Source organism: Odocoileus virginianus, chromosome 31 (genome assembly GCF_023699985.2).
Source record: "Odocoileus virginianus isolate 20LAN1187 ecotype Illinois chromosome 31, Ovbor_1.2, whole genome shotgun sequence".
Taxonomy (NCBI): domain Eukaryota; kingdom Metazoa; phylum Chordata; class Mammalia; order Artiodactyla; family Cervidae; genus Odocoileus; species Odocoileus virginianus.
This window is the reverse complement of record NC_069704.1, coordinates 3,341-20,230: the sequence shown is the minus strand read 5'-3', so window position 1 is coordinate 20,230 and position 16,890 is coordinate 3,341. Positions and strand designations below refer to the sequence as shown.

At 45.5% G+C, this 16,890-nt stretch overlaps 1 protein-coding gene across 7 annotated transcripts in view; it reads left to right on the top strand.

Annotated features, from left to right (window-relative positions):
• The window catches only part of FAM110C (family with sequence similarity 110 member C), a 41,481-nt gene extending 29,042 nt beyond the window's left edge, over positions 1–12,439 (top strand). For 6 of the 7 annotated variants that reach the window (XR_011484887.1, XR_011484889.1, XR_011484888.1 and 3 more), the window contains one exon: positions 10,943–12,439. The gene's annotated coding sequence lies outside the window, so the exon portion shown is untranslated. Of the gene's footprint in view, positions 1–8,017 lie in introns of all 7 variants that reach the window. The other variant, XR_011484885.1, reaches the window with a different exon arrangement.
• The last annotated feature ends 4,451 nt before the right edge of the window (positions 12,440–16,890 follow it).

Sequence of the window (16,890 nt, the reverse complement as noted above, 5' to 3'; positions counted from 1 at the left end):
TCTGTTATTCCGAGTCCAAGCTCACTCTGCTGGCTGCACAATAGGCCAATGAATCCGAGAGATGAGGTGTTGAGGCAAAGAAGAGACTTTAATTGGGGAGCCATTGAAGGAGTCTTTTGGGCCTAGAAAAGCGAACAACAGTCTCAAAGGCCCCTTGCTGAGTCATCTAACTTTGGAGAAAACAAAGCATAACTTTAGTACCATCCTGATGCTCCAGGCCAGTTGCATCTATCTGGGACTTATCACCCCCTGTCCGGAAACCTACCACCCCCTACACCCGCCCAGAAGACTTATCACCCCCTGCCCAACTACAAGTGTCATCTCAACAAAAGAATACTTAAAATATCCCGCCTGATTGACGTTTCCCTTATCGCTTCCCCAAACCTCCCTATAAGTATGAAGCCTCCCTGATCCCTTTCGGCGCTCAGCCTGGTCGTTAGGCCGGCTGTCGCCCTCTTTGCCTGAATAAAGGTAACCTACTTCTGTTGAGGTCGTCTTTCCTTTTCTGCCTCTCTGGAACTATGCCTTACAGCCATCAGACCAAGAAGATGGCAAGCTAGCATCTCAAAATAACTGCCTTATTGGGGTCTGGATGCCAGGTTCTTTTATAGATCAGAGAGAAAGAAGCAATGAGGAACTAAAGTCAAAATGCAGGATAGAGAGGGAGAAGCAGTGGGGAAGTAAAGTGAAGGGGCCTTCAGTCTTGCAAAGTATCTCCCAGGGAATGTCCAGCCTTGGAAGGGGTGTGGGGAGGGACAAACTATCCCTCCATGAGCTGAACAAAGGCACTTTGGTTTACAGTCAAGCAGAGGGGTAGGGTCCTCCAGGCAAGCCACTGAGCATGATTATAATAATAAAAACAACAAAAAGCAAGTCACAAGTCACAGAAATAGCTTCCAACATGGAGTCAGAGTTGGCTTTCTCCCTGCAACAGTACTACAGTTAGATGCAATGTCACGGTGTGTATTCCACTGCTACATCCAAAATAGCTAAATTTGAGTAGATTATGTTTACCCCTTGGGCCATACAAATCTGTGGGCTCAGACAAAAACATAGGGACAGGCTTTCCAACCTGCAGTTGAAGAGGAAACGTTAAAATTTTACATCACCTCCTGCTCCTTCTGCCTCTGTAAGTCAAGCTTCCTCCTTGCAAAGTCTGGATCATGTAGGTCACACAGTCTCAGACACTGGGGACCTACAATACTAGGAACCGGAGCTTATCTCACTCACCCTTGTCCTGCTCTTTGCAATTGCCCAGCCCCTGCAAACCTGCTTAATCATGCTTGTCCAGGTCAGGCATCCCCCTCCCCATCTTGACTGCTGTTCCCACACGAGAAACCCCTTAGTTTAAACCAGCCTATTAACAGCTAGTGTTGCCCACTATAGTCTATCTATAAAAACTCTGTAACCCTTTTGTTCCAGGCTCAGAGCTTGGAGTGTTAACTCCTTGGGGCCTGCCGGTGTAAAAAACCTGAGTTCTGCAACTCTCTAAGTGTGGTGCTTGGTTTTTTGAATGCTGGCTTCTGCAACAATATGTCAGTTAAGATTTATTCTTTTCTTCCCATGGGTTGATGGCTCATTCCTTTCTACTGCTGAGTAATATTCCATTGCATGTGTATGGGAGGAAAAACAATTTTCCTCTAACCTAGGTGGTTAGTGGAGACTTTCACTGTAAAAAACAAACAAACAAAAGACAGATTACCAGGAGAAAAACAGAAGTTTAATAGCATGGATACCTCCTGTATATATGGAAGTGAATGAGAAAACTGAGTCATTTGTCCAAAGCTATCTCCTTAAATGCCATCTTCAGACACAAACAAAAGACCTGGGGGTGGGGGGCGGGGGAGAGGGAAGCCAGTTATGGCAGGCTATTATGCAAAACACAGTAAAGAAGGGTATGGTTGTTTTCAGATTGAAGTCAGGACTTGTCCATTGATAAGAGTTACTTGAGATTTAATCATCTGCCTATTTCTGGTGGGAAAAGGGGCAGCCCTTAAATATGGAGATTTCTCTATTGTAAATGTCCTTCACAAAAGGACAGTTACTGTTCAGCTTTCCAAGATTCCTTTTTAAAAAAAAATTAGACTGAAATAATCTTTATGCCAGAGAGTCGTATTTTGGAGTGGCATATTCTGCTTGCCTTAACATAGATGTACCCCACTTTGCTTGTGTATTCATCTATTGAAGGATATCCTGATTTGTTCAGGTTTTCAGCTATTATGAATACTGCTGTTATGCGTAATTGTATCCTTGCTCAAATTTGGAAATAGATTTTCAAAGCAGTTGACTAAATAATGAAAGCGTGATTGTTGGATCACATAGTTTAGCTGTAGAAAAAACTGCCCAGCTGTCTTACAAGGTGGCTGTGCATACACACCACCAGCAGTGAGGGAGGTTCCTGTCATTTCTCACCCTCCAGCAGTTGGCACTGTCCCACACCTGGAGGTCTGTAGTCCTAATAGGTGTGGTGTGACATCTGATGCTTTTAATTTGTAATTCCCTAGTAGTGTTGAAGAGGAAAAGTTATAATTTTACATAACTTCCTTTTCCTTTTGCCTCTGGAACTCAGCTTTCCCCTTGCAAAGTCTAGATCTCGTAGGTCATCTAGTCTCAGAAAGTGGGGACTTGCAATACTAGTGTTGTAATCCCACATTCTAGGAAACAAACTCACTCAGAAGGACAATGCAGATAGTGGAGTGCAGTTTGTACACTGGCAGGCCCAAGGCAGAGTCTCCTCTTAGCCAAGGACCCCGACCAGCTTTTTGTGGAAACCTCATATACCCTAAGTGTATGTGGTCAAACCCACCTCCCCAAATTCTCTGAACTAGTCTGAACAAAGGAAAGAAAGATACAATTTGTATCTTTCACATCCTTGATTCATATGCCTTAAGCCTAGGTAGTTAACAGTGGACAATTATCAATAGGCCTGTGGTCATACCCCAATAAGCATAATAGAATTTGTGATTCCATTCGGTTACACAGATAATCAGGGTGTTCTTTTAGGCAACGGAGAGTCTAGGTGTGAGACCTGGGGCTCTTCCATGGGGGGAGGGGGTCTGGTTTTCCAGTTGGTGTGTTGTTTTCATAGATACGGGGCATAGAGCTCAAAGTCCACAGCCTGGCCCAAGATGGAGTCCTGCTTTCAAGATGAAGCCTGTTCTGTCTGTTTCCTCCTTCAATGCAAGAGATTCAGACTTGATCCCTGAGTTAGGAAGATGCCCTGGAGAAGGAAATGGCAACCCACTCCAGTATTCTTTCCTGGAAAATTCCATGGACAGTGGAGACTAGCAGGCTACAGTCCATGAAAGTCAGACACAACTGAGTGACTGAGCACAGTGATGAGTGAGGGGTGTCCTTCCAGGTGTGAGTCATGCATAGCTGGACACATCATGTCCTTATTCAGGCTCTCTTCCCATGTAAGTCATTACGGAGTGTTGAGGAGGGTTCCTTGTGCTATGCAGTGGGTCCTTGTGGATGGTTTTATAAAGAGTAGTGTGTGTATGTTAATCTGAACCAGCTCATTCCTCCCTGCCTTCCACTTTTCCTCCTTGGTAACTGTAAGCTTCTTTTGGGAACCATGTCAGTGAGGCCCTTTCTCTTTGGTAAAGAAGTTCATGTGTCTCCATTTTTAGATTCCACCTAGAAATGATGCCATATGATTCTTGTCTTGCTCTGTCTTCCTTACTTCACTCAGAATGATCACCTCTACTTTCTTCCCTGTGACTGGAAATGTCATTATTTGATCCCTTTTAATGGCTGAATAATACTGTATTATGTCTAGGTACCCCATCTTCTTTATCTGTTCATCTGTGTTCTGCTCTTAGATTGCTGCCGTGTCCTGTTTATGGTCCTAGTTCAGCTGTAATCATCAGTTCAGTTCAGTTCAGTCGCTCCCATGTCTGACTCTTTGCGTCCCCATGAATCCCAGCATGCCAGGCCTCCCTGTCCATCACCAACTCCTGGAGTTTACTCAAACTCATGTCCGTCAAGTCGGTGATACCATCCAGCCATCTCATCCTCTGTTGTCCCCTTCTCCTCCTGCCCCCAATCCCTCCCAGCATCACGGTCTTTGCCAACGAGTCAACTCTTCGCATGAGGTGGCCAAAGTATTGGAGTTTCAGCCTCAGCATCAGTCCTTCCAGTGAACACCCAGGACTGATCTCCTTTAGGATGGACTGGTTGGATCTCCTTGCAGTCCAAGGGACTCTCAAGAGTCTTCTCCAACACCACAGTTCAGAAGCATCAATTTTTTGGCACTCAGTTTTCTTCACAGTCCAACTCTCACATCCATACGTGGCCACTGGAAAAACCATAGCCTTGACTAGATGGATCTTTGTTGGCAAAGTAATGTCTCTGCTTTTTAATATGCCATCTAGGTTGGTCATAACTTTCCTTCCAAGGGGTAGGCGTCTTTTAACTTCGTGGCTGAAATCACCATCTGCAGTGATTTTGGAGCCCCCCAAAAATAAAGTCTGACACTGCTTCCACTGTTTCCCCATCTATTTCCCATGAAGTGATGGGACCAGATGCCATGATCTTAGTTTTCTGAATGTTAAGCTTTAAGCCAACTTTTTCACTCCCCTCTTTCAATTCCATCAAGAGGCTTTTTAGTTCCTCTACACTTTCTGCCATAAGGGTGGTGTCATCTGCATGTCTGAGGTTATTGATATTTCTCCCGGCAATCTTGATTCCAGCTTGTGTTTCTTCCAGTCCAGCGTTTCTCATGATGTACTCTGCATATAAGTTAAATAATCAGGGTGACAATATACAGCCTTGACTCAGCCACAAAGAAGGATAAAGTAATGTCATTTCCAGTCACAGGAAAGAAAGTAGAGCTGATCAGATGAAGTAAAATAAGGAAGACAGTGAAAGACTAGTATCATATGATATCACTTTCAGGTAGAATCTAATAATGGATACAAAATGAATGTCTTTACCCAACAGAGACAGACCTAGGAAAGAACCTTATGATTACCAAAAGAGAAAGATGAGGGGCCAGAGGAAATAACATGGCTCATATTAACACATGCACCCTGCTATTTATATAATAATCCACAGACTGTATGGCACAAGGAAGCTACTCGATCCTCTGTAATAAGCTGTATGGGAAAAGGACAGGTAAAAGCGTACGTCTGTCTTTGTATAACTGAATCAAGTTGCTGGATATAGAAAAGAAAAAAACAAAACAAAACACAACATTGTAATTCACCTACAAACTCCAATTCACATTATACTTGAAAACGAAAAAAAAAAAAGAAGAAGAAAAAATGTCTACTCCAGTCCCCTTCGGCTGATGTCAGATCTCTGGAGCCCAAGCAGCCTGGGGCCGAGGCTCGGAAGCCCTGTGTCCGAGGGAGCAGAGGAGAGTATCCTGGCCCGGGTGGCCAGCCATCCGCTCATAGACCGGAGCGCCTGCCACCTCTTCACCGGCCACGGCCTCCAGGTCCTGTAGAGGAAGCCAGCCCACTGCGCCCCGTGCGCCCCGAGGACTAGGACGGGGCAGCCTCTGGGCTGGGAGAGCTCTAGGAGTCCCCGGGGCTCCCACCTCCGCCTCCATTCTTAGGTCCCCCCACCTACGGTGACAGCACACTGCGCAGAAGATGGTTTCAAGAACTGAGATGTGTCCCAGGAATAAACTGTAACGGGGAAGAAGTCATGAGACACAAACAAGCTTTTGGTGATTCCTTCCCTCTGACAATCCGGGAACAGCGTTTTCACTAAGGCTCCGGTTGCCTGAGTGAACCAGAGCCAGACATGAAGAAATTCTGCCACCTTGTGGCGGCTTTCAGAACAACAACTTTAAACCAGGGCTGATGGACTCTTGGTTGTTCAGTCGCTCCGTCTTATCTGACTCTTTGTGACCCAATGGACTGCAGCACGCCAGGCTTCCTGGTCCTTCATTATCTCCCAGAGTTTGCTCAGCTCATGTCCATGGTGATGCCATGAAGCCATCTTTTCGTCCGTCACCCTCTTCTCCTCCCACCTTCAATCTGTCCCAGCATCGGGATATTTTCCAATGAGTCAATTCTTCATATCAAGTGGCCAAAGTATTGGAGCTTCAGCAACAGTCCTTCCAATTAATATTCAGGACTGATTTCCTTTAAGATGAACTGGTTGGATCTCCTTGCAGTCCAAGGGGTTCTCAAGAGTCTTCTTCAATACCACAGTTCAAAAGCATCAGTTCTTCAGCGCTCAGCCTTCTTTGTGGTCTAACTCTCACATCCATACATGGCTACTGGAAAAACCATAGCGTTGACTATATGCACCTTTGTTGACAAAGTGATATCTCTGTTTTTCAACATGCTGTCTAGGTTTGTCACAGCCTTCCTTCCTGGGAGCAAGTGTCTTTTCATTTCGTGGCTGCAGTCACCATGCACCCTCCCCCATTACTACACCTGGTGCTAGCCTGGTGGGTTAGCCTGGCTACGGTCCATGAGGTCACAAAGAGTTGGACACGACTGAGCAACTAAGCACACAGCACAAGTTAGACACATGCAACAGACTTTCCTTTTGACTTGATTGTATGGTTCTGAAAGCACTCTGATAAACCAGAACACAGGTATGGTACTTAAGAGTACAAGAGTACCTGGTATAAAGACTTGGAAAACTAATCTAGTTGGAAAATACTTTGATTTGGCTAAATTCCTATTGATAGTGACCAATTATGTCACATAAGGTGACACACTGCTCTGGTTTGCCCAAGACTGTCCCAAATATTTGGGATTTTGGCCATCCAGAAGGGCACAATCATTCTCAGAGCACAGTGTAATTAGTTGAAATGTCTTTTACGTCTATATAATTAATCAATTTGATTAGGTCATACCTGAATGGTCTAGTGGTTTTCCCTACTTTCTTCAATTTAAGTCTGAATTTGGCAATAAGGAGTCATGATCTGAGCCACAGTCAGCTCCTGGTCTTGTTTTTGCTGACTGTATAGAGCTTCTCCATCTTTGGCTGCAGATAATATAATCAATATAATTTCAGTGTTGACCATCTGGTGATGTCCATGTGTAGAGTCTTCTCTTGTGTTGTTGGAAGAGGGTGTTTGCAATGACCAGTGCGTTCTCTTGGCAAAACTCTATTAGCCTTTGCCCTGCTTCATTCTGTACTCCAAGGCCAAATTTGCCTGTTACTCCAGGTGTTTCTTGACTTCCTACTTTTGTATTCCAGTCTCCTGTAATGAAAAGGACATCTTTTTTGGGTGCTAGTTCTAAAAGGTCTTATAAGTCTTCATAGAACCGTTCAACTTCAGCTTCTTCAGTGTTACTGGTTGGGGCATAGGCTTGGGTTACTGTGTTATTGAATGGCTTGCCTTGGGAATGAACAGAAATCATTCTGTTTTTGAGACTGCATCCAAGCACTGCATTTCGGACTCTTGTTGACCATGATGGCTACTCCATTTCTTTTAAGGGATTCCTGCCCACAGTAGTAGATATAATGGTCATCTGAATTAAATTCACCCATTCCAGTCCATTTTAGTTCACTGATTCCTAGAATGTTGACGTTCACTCTTGCCATCTCCTGTTTGACCACTTCCAATTTGCCTTGATTCATGGACCTAACATTCCAGGTTCCTATGCAATATTGCTCTTTACAGCATGGGACCTTGCTTCTATTACCAGTCACATCCACAACTGGGTATTGTTTTTGCTTTGGCTCCATCCCTTCATTCTTTCTGGAGTTATTTCTCCACTGATCTCCAGTAGCATATTGGACACCTACCGACCTGGGGAGTTCCTCTTTCAGTATCCTATCATTTTGCCTTTTCATACTGTTCATGGGGTTCTCAAGGCAAGAATACTGAAGTGGTTTGCCATTCCCTTCTCCAGTGGACCACATTCTGTCAGACCTCTTCACCATGACCCATCCGTCTTGGGTGGCCCCATACAGCATGGCTTAGTTTCACTGAGTTAGACAAGGCTGTGGTCCTGTGATCAGATTGGCTACTTTTCTGTGATTATGGTTTTAGTGTGTCTGCCCTCTGATGCCCTCTCACAACACCTACCGTCTTACTTAGGTTTCTCCGGAGGTTCGTGACATTGTACAGGAGACAGGGATCAAGACCATCCCCATGGAAAAGAAATGCAAAAAAGCAAAATGGCTACCTCAGGAGGCCTCACAAATAGTTGTGAAAAGAAGAGAAGCAAAAGGCAAAGGAGAAAAGGAAAGATATACCCATTTGAATGCAGAGTTCCAAAGAATAGCAAGGAGAGATAAGAAAGCCTTCTTCCATGATCAATGCAAAGAAGTAGAAGAAAACAACAGAATGGGAAAGACTAGAGATCTCTTCAAGAAAATTAGAGATACCAAGGGAACATTTCATACAAAGATGGGCTCGATAAAGGACAGAAATGGTATGGACCTAAAAGAAGCAGAAGAAATTAAGAAGAGGTGGCAAGAATACATAGAAGAACTGTACAAAAAAGATCTTCATGACCCAGATAATCACGATGGTGTGATCACTCACCTAGAGCCAGACATCCTGGAATGTGAAGTCAAGTGGGCCTTAAAAAGCACCACTACAAACAAAGCTAATGGAGGTGATGGAATTCCAGTTGAGCTATTTCAAATCCTGAAAGATGATGCTGTGAAAGTGCTGCACTCAGTATGCCAGCAAATTTGGAAAACACAGCAGTGGCCATAGGACTGGAAAAGGTCAGTTTTCATTCCAATCACAAAGAAAGGCAATGCCAAAGAATGCTTAAACTATCGCACAATTGCACTCATCTCACACGCTAGTAAAGTAATGCTCAAAATTCTCCAAGCCAGGCTTCAGCAATACGTGAACCGTGCACCTCCAGATGTTCAAGCTGGTTTTAGAAAAGGCAGAGGAACCAGAGATCAAATTGCCAACATCTGCTGGATCATGGAAAAAGCAAGAGAGTTCCAGAAGAAACATCTATTTCTGCTGTGATCATAGTCTTTTCAAATTTTGGTTTTCTCCCTATCTATAACCAGGTGTGGGATCGCTGGATCCTATAGTACTTCTATGTTTGGTTTTAAAAAAGAAACTTCATACTCTTTGCCTATTGGATGGACCGATTTACGTTCCCACCAAGAGTGCAGGGGAGTCCCCTTCTCTCCGCATCCTCTGCAACAGGTATTGCTGGAGGGTCTCTGAGACGGCCGTTCTGACCGGGGTGAGGTGATAGCTCCCTGGACTTTTGATTGGCCTTCCTCTAACCATTAGTGGTGCTGAGAACCTTTTCAAGTGCTTAATGGCCATCTGTATGCCTTCTTCATGAAATGTCCATTGAGATCTTTGGCCCATTTCTTATTGGGTATTTTTGTTTTTTGATATTGAGCTGCTTGAGCTGTCTATATGTTTTGGAGATGAATTCTTTGTGGGGATCTTTGTTTGAAATATTTTTCCTATTCTGAGTGTTGTCTTTTTCTTTTATTTAGGGGTTCCTTAGCTGTGAAAATTCCACTAAGGTTAATTACATCCCTTTGGCCTATTTTTATTTATTGTTACTCTTAAGGTGTGTATCCAAAAGGAACTTGCTGCTGTGATTTACAACAAAGCTTTTTCTGCCTATATTTTCCTCAAGAGTTTTAGAGTGTCCTCACGTTGAGATCTGTAAATTATTTAGAATTTATTTTTGTGTATGGTGTTAGGGAGTGAGAAGTGGACTATTTCCTGCTGTATCAGTAAACAAGGATGTCATAGTCACTTGCAATCGCAGCCCCCCAGTGAGCCAGTGAGCCCTCAGGAAACTCAGGAAGGAGAAGCATATCTGCTCTCTAGCAGCCATCAGACTGCAGACACTCTAAGGTGAGCCCTGAAGAAAGGAAGCTCAGGATGTTAAAATAGGATGCTGGCCCCAGACAGGTGAGGTGCACCTGAAAGGAATGATTTCAGGGAGCCCGGACTCCTGCATCTTCCCCAGAAAAGCACTAAATCCCTTTATTCAGGATATCTTGTTTTCTTTAACAATAGTCTTGATGTTCAGACTACCTGCCCTTCGTTACAGAGTTCTGTGTAAGCTGTCTCCTCCCTTCACCTCCTGGGAGCAGTTCCCTCAGAGTTACTTGAGATGGTGTCTCCTGGGCTTGAAATCCTAAAAGTTCCCAATGAATAAAACATAACTCAACTTTTAGGTTGTGAATATTTCTTAAGTTGACAGGAATATTGTAATTTTGTTCCCATTTTCGTTGTTTAAGGAACCTTCACACTGTCTCCATGTGTTTCCCAGGTGGCGCTAGTGGTAAAAAGCCCACCTGCCAACACAGGAAACATAAGAGACATGGGTTCAGTCTCTGGTTGGGGAAGGTCCCCTGGAGGGGGGCGTGGCAACCCACTTCAGTATTCCTGCCTGGAGAACCTCATGGAGAGAGAAGCCTGGCGGGTCACAGTCCACAGGACCGGAAAGAGTCAGACAGGACTGAAGTGACTTAGCGTGCACAGGTTCCATAGTGGCTGTTTCTGGGTTATATTCCAGCATTGATGGAGGAGGGCTCTCATTTCTCCACACCCCCTCCAGCCTTGGTTCTTCGAGTGTTTGACAAAGGCCATCTGACCAGTGTGAGGTGATACCTCACTGTAGTTTTGATTTGGATTTCTCTAATATTTAGCAAGATTGACATTTCCTGTCTTTTTTTAAAGGGTATGAGTGAAACCTTTTACAATTGACTCTTGAACATTTTGATAAACGTTTTGATAAATGCTCCTAGAACATTCCTTGAAAGCGGGTGTTGTTTAGTCACAACCCCATGGGCCTTCTGAATATTAAGTGCCCGTCAGCACAGCTTTCGATGTTGTCGTTATGGAAAACGGCCACAAGGAGGCAGCATTTTTCATGTCCCCCCTCCCCTTTTTGCTTTCTGTGCAATTTCATTTTGATCTCATATTGGTACAGAGTTGATGTCCAGTGTTGTGTTTGTATAAGGTGTACAGGAACTTAATTCAGCCATGCACAAACGCATATCTATTCTTTCCCAGGTTTTTCTTCCCATATACAGCAGATCCTAAAAAGTAGTGAGAAGCAAGAGTCAGAAGTTAGAGAAGAGAATTAAAATGCAGCAAGAGGTGGTGGAAGCCTTGGAAACAAGTGGAAAACCCAAGAAATGTAATCCTGTAGAAACAGGGCTCTACAAATTTAAAGCACGGAAACTGGATTCTGGAATTATTTACAGTGGGTACATTTTTCCTAAGAAACTGCCTGAGAAGCCACCCACCGTGCCTATTGGCTTTGATTTTGAATGGAGAAAAGAATCAAACAGTGAGAAGCAAAGAGGGTATTGCAGGACAAACACTTTAAATTTATGCAAAGCCTTGCCCTTACCATATCTTGTTGGGTGTTGTGGGTGTTCCCGATAAGAAAGAAATTCCACTCACTGTCCCCAGGACTCCTGCCTTTGTTTGGAAGAAAAGAGCCCAAACCCACCAAGAGGACGAGGGTGAAGAACAGACAGGAGTCATAAGAGCCCAGCAATCGCCCCAAGACGGGTGCCTTTGGAGCCCGAAATCCCAGTGAGAACTGTGGGAACGCGCCCTTTCTGTTTTGTTACAAAAAATCACTTACAGAAGGAGAGGAAAATAAAACAGCTGCAGAAAGGGGAGGTGCCCAACTTCTAGGCCCTTCCTTCGCCTCATTTTACCACCATTAACCTTCAGGAGAAGAACATGAAGAACACGGCTCAGGCTGAGTCTTCTGATGGAGCCTGGCAGAAGAGGCGCCTGAAGGCACAGACTTGGGTTCTCTCTGCGCACACGCGACAAAGAACGCTCCTCCCAGTGTGAAGGGCAGAGCAGCTCTGGTTCCCGGCTGGCGTCTGCAGCCAAGTTTGGCGGCAGAGTCGACTGGAGAACCCAGGTGGTACTCACCAGTCAAGGGCTGCTCACTCACATTAGTTTGTGTGGCTTCCATCCCCCTCCGGAGAAGGCACTGGCACCCCACTCCAGTACTCTTGCCTGGAAAATCCCATGGACAGAGGAGCCTGGTGGGCTGCAGTCCATGGGGTCGCTAAGAGTCAGACACGACTGAGCGACTTCACTTTCACTCTTCACTTTCATGCATTGGAGAAGGAAATGGCACCCCACTCCAGGGTTCTTGCCTGGAGAACCCCAGGGACGGGGAGCCTGGTGGGCTGCCGTCTATGGGGTCGCTAAGAATCAGACACAGCTGAGCGACTTCACTTTCATTTTTCACTTTCATGCATTGGAGAAGGCAATGGCAACCCACTCCAGTGCTCTTGCCTGGAGAACCCCAGGGACGGGGAGCCTGGTGGGCTGCCATCTATGGGGTCGCACAGAGTCGGACAGGACTGACGCGACTTAGCAGCAGCAGCAGCATCCTCCTCCCCCTCCTCTGTTTTATGTATAAGTCAGAATATATAGTTGACTTGGTTTGTAATTTATTCACTTGAAGTGTAATTTTTACTGCTTTTATCCTTCACTTTTTATATTTAAAAATAAAGGTACTTGATTTAGTTTATAGTTTATGTCTGATTCTTTCCTCTTCTCCATGCAAAATGAATTTGGAGTTAAGGAGCCCTTTGCTGTGAGAGGGGAGCCTTATTAACCGCCTGACTAGGCAGAGACTTGACTGATGCGTCCCTCACCGAGGCTGTCTGCTGCTTCAGGCCAGGCCGCTGTTCAGGCACCTTCTGCCCTTGTTGGTGCTGACGATGAGGGAATGCTGAGCAGGATATGTTTTAAGTCCCCCTGTGACCTGGGCTGGAATCAATATGTTTGTCTTACTAAGAATTAACAAAGGCAGTTCCATACTCCTCTCCACAGTGATTCTCAGCATTTACATCTCATCAGCACCATGAATGTTCTCTTTCCTCCGTGTCTTCTCCACCGTTTTCCTTTGTAGACTGAGGATGGCCTTTCAAACAGCTGCAGTGTTCCCTCACTGTGGTTTTATTTGCACATCTCTAACAATTCCTGGTGTGCAGCATGTTTTTATGGGCTTTGATTTTAACTAGTGTGTGTGGAATTGACTGGAAATTTTCATCTTCACAGTCTACCCAGTTTTTGTTTTCGGTTAGTTGCCCATGGACATTTTTAAAGTGCCAGTATCATTTAGAGCCCAGCAGTCCTTGTGAATATGAAGTGTTTTTAAGTGTGGCAGTGAAATAAGAAATAGTTTTTTCTCTTTTGCCTTTTGAGTCCTTCTCTACTTTAACTGTTCCTGAGCTACAGCCAGCATTGATAGTTAAGTCTCCTTCTTTTCAGAAGACTAACCTGTTATGTAAGCTAATCCTGCATCTGTGTGTGTGTGTGTGTGTGTGAATTAGTCACTCAGTCGTGTCTGACTCTTTGTGATCCCATGGACTATAGTTAACCAGCCTCTTCTGTCCATGAAATTTTCCAAGCAAGAATATTGGAGTGGGTTTCCATGTTCTTCTCCAGGGGTATCCCACACCTATCACCCTCTAACTCTGCATAAGCCATATTTCACATCTATTATCTTTTAATTTTATGCTAGTCACATCCTGATGCTTAACTTTATGGTACTCTCTCTGCAAACCTCCCCTTAAAATCTGTTTTCTCTTTTTGCATTATGGAAAGAAAGCTTCAATGCAATCTACAAAAGACAGTGGCCTCGACTCCTGCAACTGCCTGCTGGACCCAAGTTACTGGGCTCCCTGATGCCAGCCTATTGGCTATTTTGAAGCAATGCAAAAAGAAAGAATATAGGATCCTTATATGTTTGCTCTTTATCTCCAACCTCTGACTATGAGCCCCAACTGTGTGATCCCCTCGATTCCCTATCAGGGGAGACACAGTTCTTGAGGCACAAGTCTACTGTATTCTCTCCTCTTCCAGCTTGGGGATTAAAGCCATCTATTTCCTTAAAAAACATTTCCCCAAAAGTATAAGTTTCCTATGTTCTTGTTCCTTTTTGCATTGTTTCAAAACAGTCAATAGGTTAATCTTCTGAAAAGAAGGAAACAGTTATCAACGCAGACTGTAGATCAGGAACAGCAAATGTAGAGAAGGAATCAAAAGGCCAAAGAGAAAAAAAAACTTTTTTCTTATTTCACTGCAGCATAAGCAATAGCTTTCAAGTTTCTGTAGTGGGAGATGGCCACAAGGAGACAGGATTTCTTCATGCCCTAGTCCTGTTACTATAGTAACCAGAACCTTAGGGTGACTCCTCGTCCGAGCTTTCTTCTGGCACATGCCGAAGCCTGTGGCTCATTAATCCTTGTTTTTCTTTTTTAAAGTTAGTGTTTACTTTTTTGGGAGGATAGCTGACTTACAGTGTTGTGTTTGTTGGTGGAGAGATTCTTCATCAGTTATCCCCATACACACTCTGATCATCTTTGTTTTTTCACACACGTTATTATAGAGTGTGTAGTACGCCACCCTTTCTAAAGTAGGTCCATGCCGACTCTATGTTCTGTATGTACTTGTGAGGATAAATGAGCCCCAACCTCCTAATTGATCACTTCCACCCACCACTCTCCTTCTGTAGCCATGTTTGTTTCCTGACTGTGCGTGTATCTCACTTTTATAAAATAGCTCATTGGTATCAGTTTCTCCTTCTGAAGTACTTTACTTACTTTGATTGTTCTAGTTCTAGATAATCCCTGCAAATGGCATTATTTTTTCATGGCTGAATCATATTCTATTCTATACATATATGAAATCTTTATTCATTCATCTGTCCATGTACATTTTGGTTACTTCCATGTCTCAGCTGTTGTACATGCTGCTGCAGTGCATGCTTGTGTGCAGTGTTGTTCAGTCGCTACTTCTATCCTGCAAAACCCAGACAGTCCCCATGAGACGACTCAGTCCCCTTTCCCCTCCCTTAGCCCTTGGCACCCACCATCCTGCTTTCTGTGTCTATGGAGCCAATTGCTCTAGGTGCCTTGTATGAGTGCACTCAAACATCATTTGTTCTTCCGTGTTTGCCTTATGTCACTGAGCATAATGTCTTCAAGGTCCATCCACGCTGTAGCCTGTCAGAACTGCCTTCCTTTCAGGCTGAACAACATTCGTTGTGTTGCTGGACCACATTCTGCTTGTCCATTCTTCTGTTGAGGGACATATGGAATATCTTCATTCATCTCTCACCTCTTGTAGTATTTGTGGAATAACTTCAGAAAGTCCCATGATCTAAAAGTCACTCACCATTAACTACTTTATAAACTTTTTTATTTTGGAAACCATAAAAGCTCAGAAGAAGGGAAGAATGCACATGAGCTTCACTTGTGTTTAGAAACAAGCACTTTAGGGTAATCATTTTATTCCTCGTGTGTGTGCTATGCGTGTGTGTGTGCGCCTGTTGGCGGATGCATGCTGTTTGTGTGCATGGTGTAGGTGCACAGCGCATATGTGTGTGGTCTGGGAGTGTGTGTGTGTGCTATGCATGTGTGCTATGTGTGTGCTATGCATGTGTGTGTGTGCTGTGTGTGTGTGTGCACCATGTAGATGCACAGCACATATGTGTGTGGCATGGGAGTGTGTGTGTGTGTGTGTGTGTGCTATGCGTGTGCGCCTGTTGGCGGACACGTGCTGTTTGTGTGCACGGTGTAGGTACACAGCACTTATGTGTGTGGCATGGGAGTGTGTGTGTGTGTGCGTGTGTGTGCTATGCGTGTGCACCTGTTGGCGGACACGTGCTGTTTGTGTGCACGGTGTAGGTACACAGCACATATGTGTGTGGCATGGGAGTGTGTGTGTGTGTGTGTGCATGTGTGTGCTATGTGTGTGCGCCTGTTGGCGGACACGTGCTGTTTGTGTGCACGGTGTAGGTGCACAGTGCATATATGTGTGGCGTGGGAGTGTCTGTGTGTGTGTGTGTGTGTGTGTGTGTGGTAATGGGTCATGGGGTGGGGGCTTGGGGCCCGAGGTGGGCAGGCGGGCGCAGGTGGGAGCTCCCCGCAGGTGCTCTGCTTGGATGGCATCTGTGCCCCACCTCTGCCCGCATTCTCCGCTTGGAAGCAGCACGGTGCCCTGCGGGCATCAACCGCAGCACGAAGTCACTTGACCAGGAGCCTAGGAGGTGTCAGGCCCACCCCCCTAGCCCTTCCCCTGCGGGGAAGCAGTACCTGAGCGCACTCCCTCCCTAAATGACCAGCAGGATGGACGGACCGGCTCTCCCCGTGCACGCTGCAGGACTGTCCTGCCTAGGTGACCTGGGCAGCGCTTTCTGCTGGGAGCCCAGGATACGGCAGCCGGGCCACGTCCAGTCTGTCCTAGCAGGACGCTAGGCTGTGCTCCACCAGGTTCCTGGCTCTCCCCGGGCCCTGACCATCACATGGCCGCAGAACCTGCTCACAGTTTTGTTTTGCCTGCCAAAATGTTTAGTGACAAAGTTTTTGTTCCGTTTCCTGATGTGGGTGAAGTGTGGAGCCAGTGATGATTTCTTCAAGAAAGGTACGTCCCAGTTCTCACACGCGGGTGAGCCCCTGTTCAAGGATGAGAGACCCAGGGGTGTGATCTGTGCCTCCTGGGAGCACACCTCTAGGCGACTTTGAACCTGGCCAAGATCTGTCTACATGGTGGATTCAGACCTCTGCAAGTCCTGTCTACACTGATTATGTTTAATGAGACGTGTTCTTCTACAGTGAGAACATTCACGCCTGGCCGGGTTCTCTGTGCAGTAGGACGTGGAGACCTGGGTGCAGACCCGGCCTGGCCTCTGTCCTGGAAAACTCTGTGCCTGTGTCTGAATGTCAGTGCTCAGAGGTCTGGGGTCTGGAACTGAGGTGGGTTCTCTGGGTAACTGTGGGGTTCCATGGCCCTCCTGGGGGTCAGTGCTGAGGTAGGGCTCTTAGTCTTTCCCTCTGACATGTTCACCTCCCCAGGGCTCATCGAGACACAGATAGGCTACGTGGTTGTTGTCGTTCAGTCTCTAAGTCATGTCCAACTGTTTGTGACCACATGGACTGCAGCACGCCAAGCTTCCCTGTCCTCCACTATCTCCT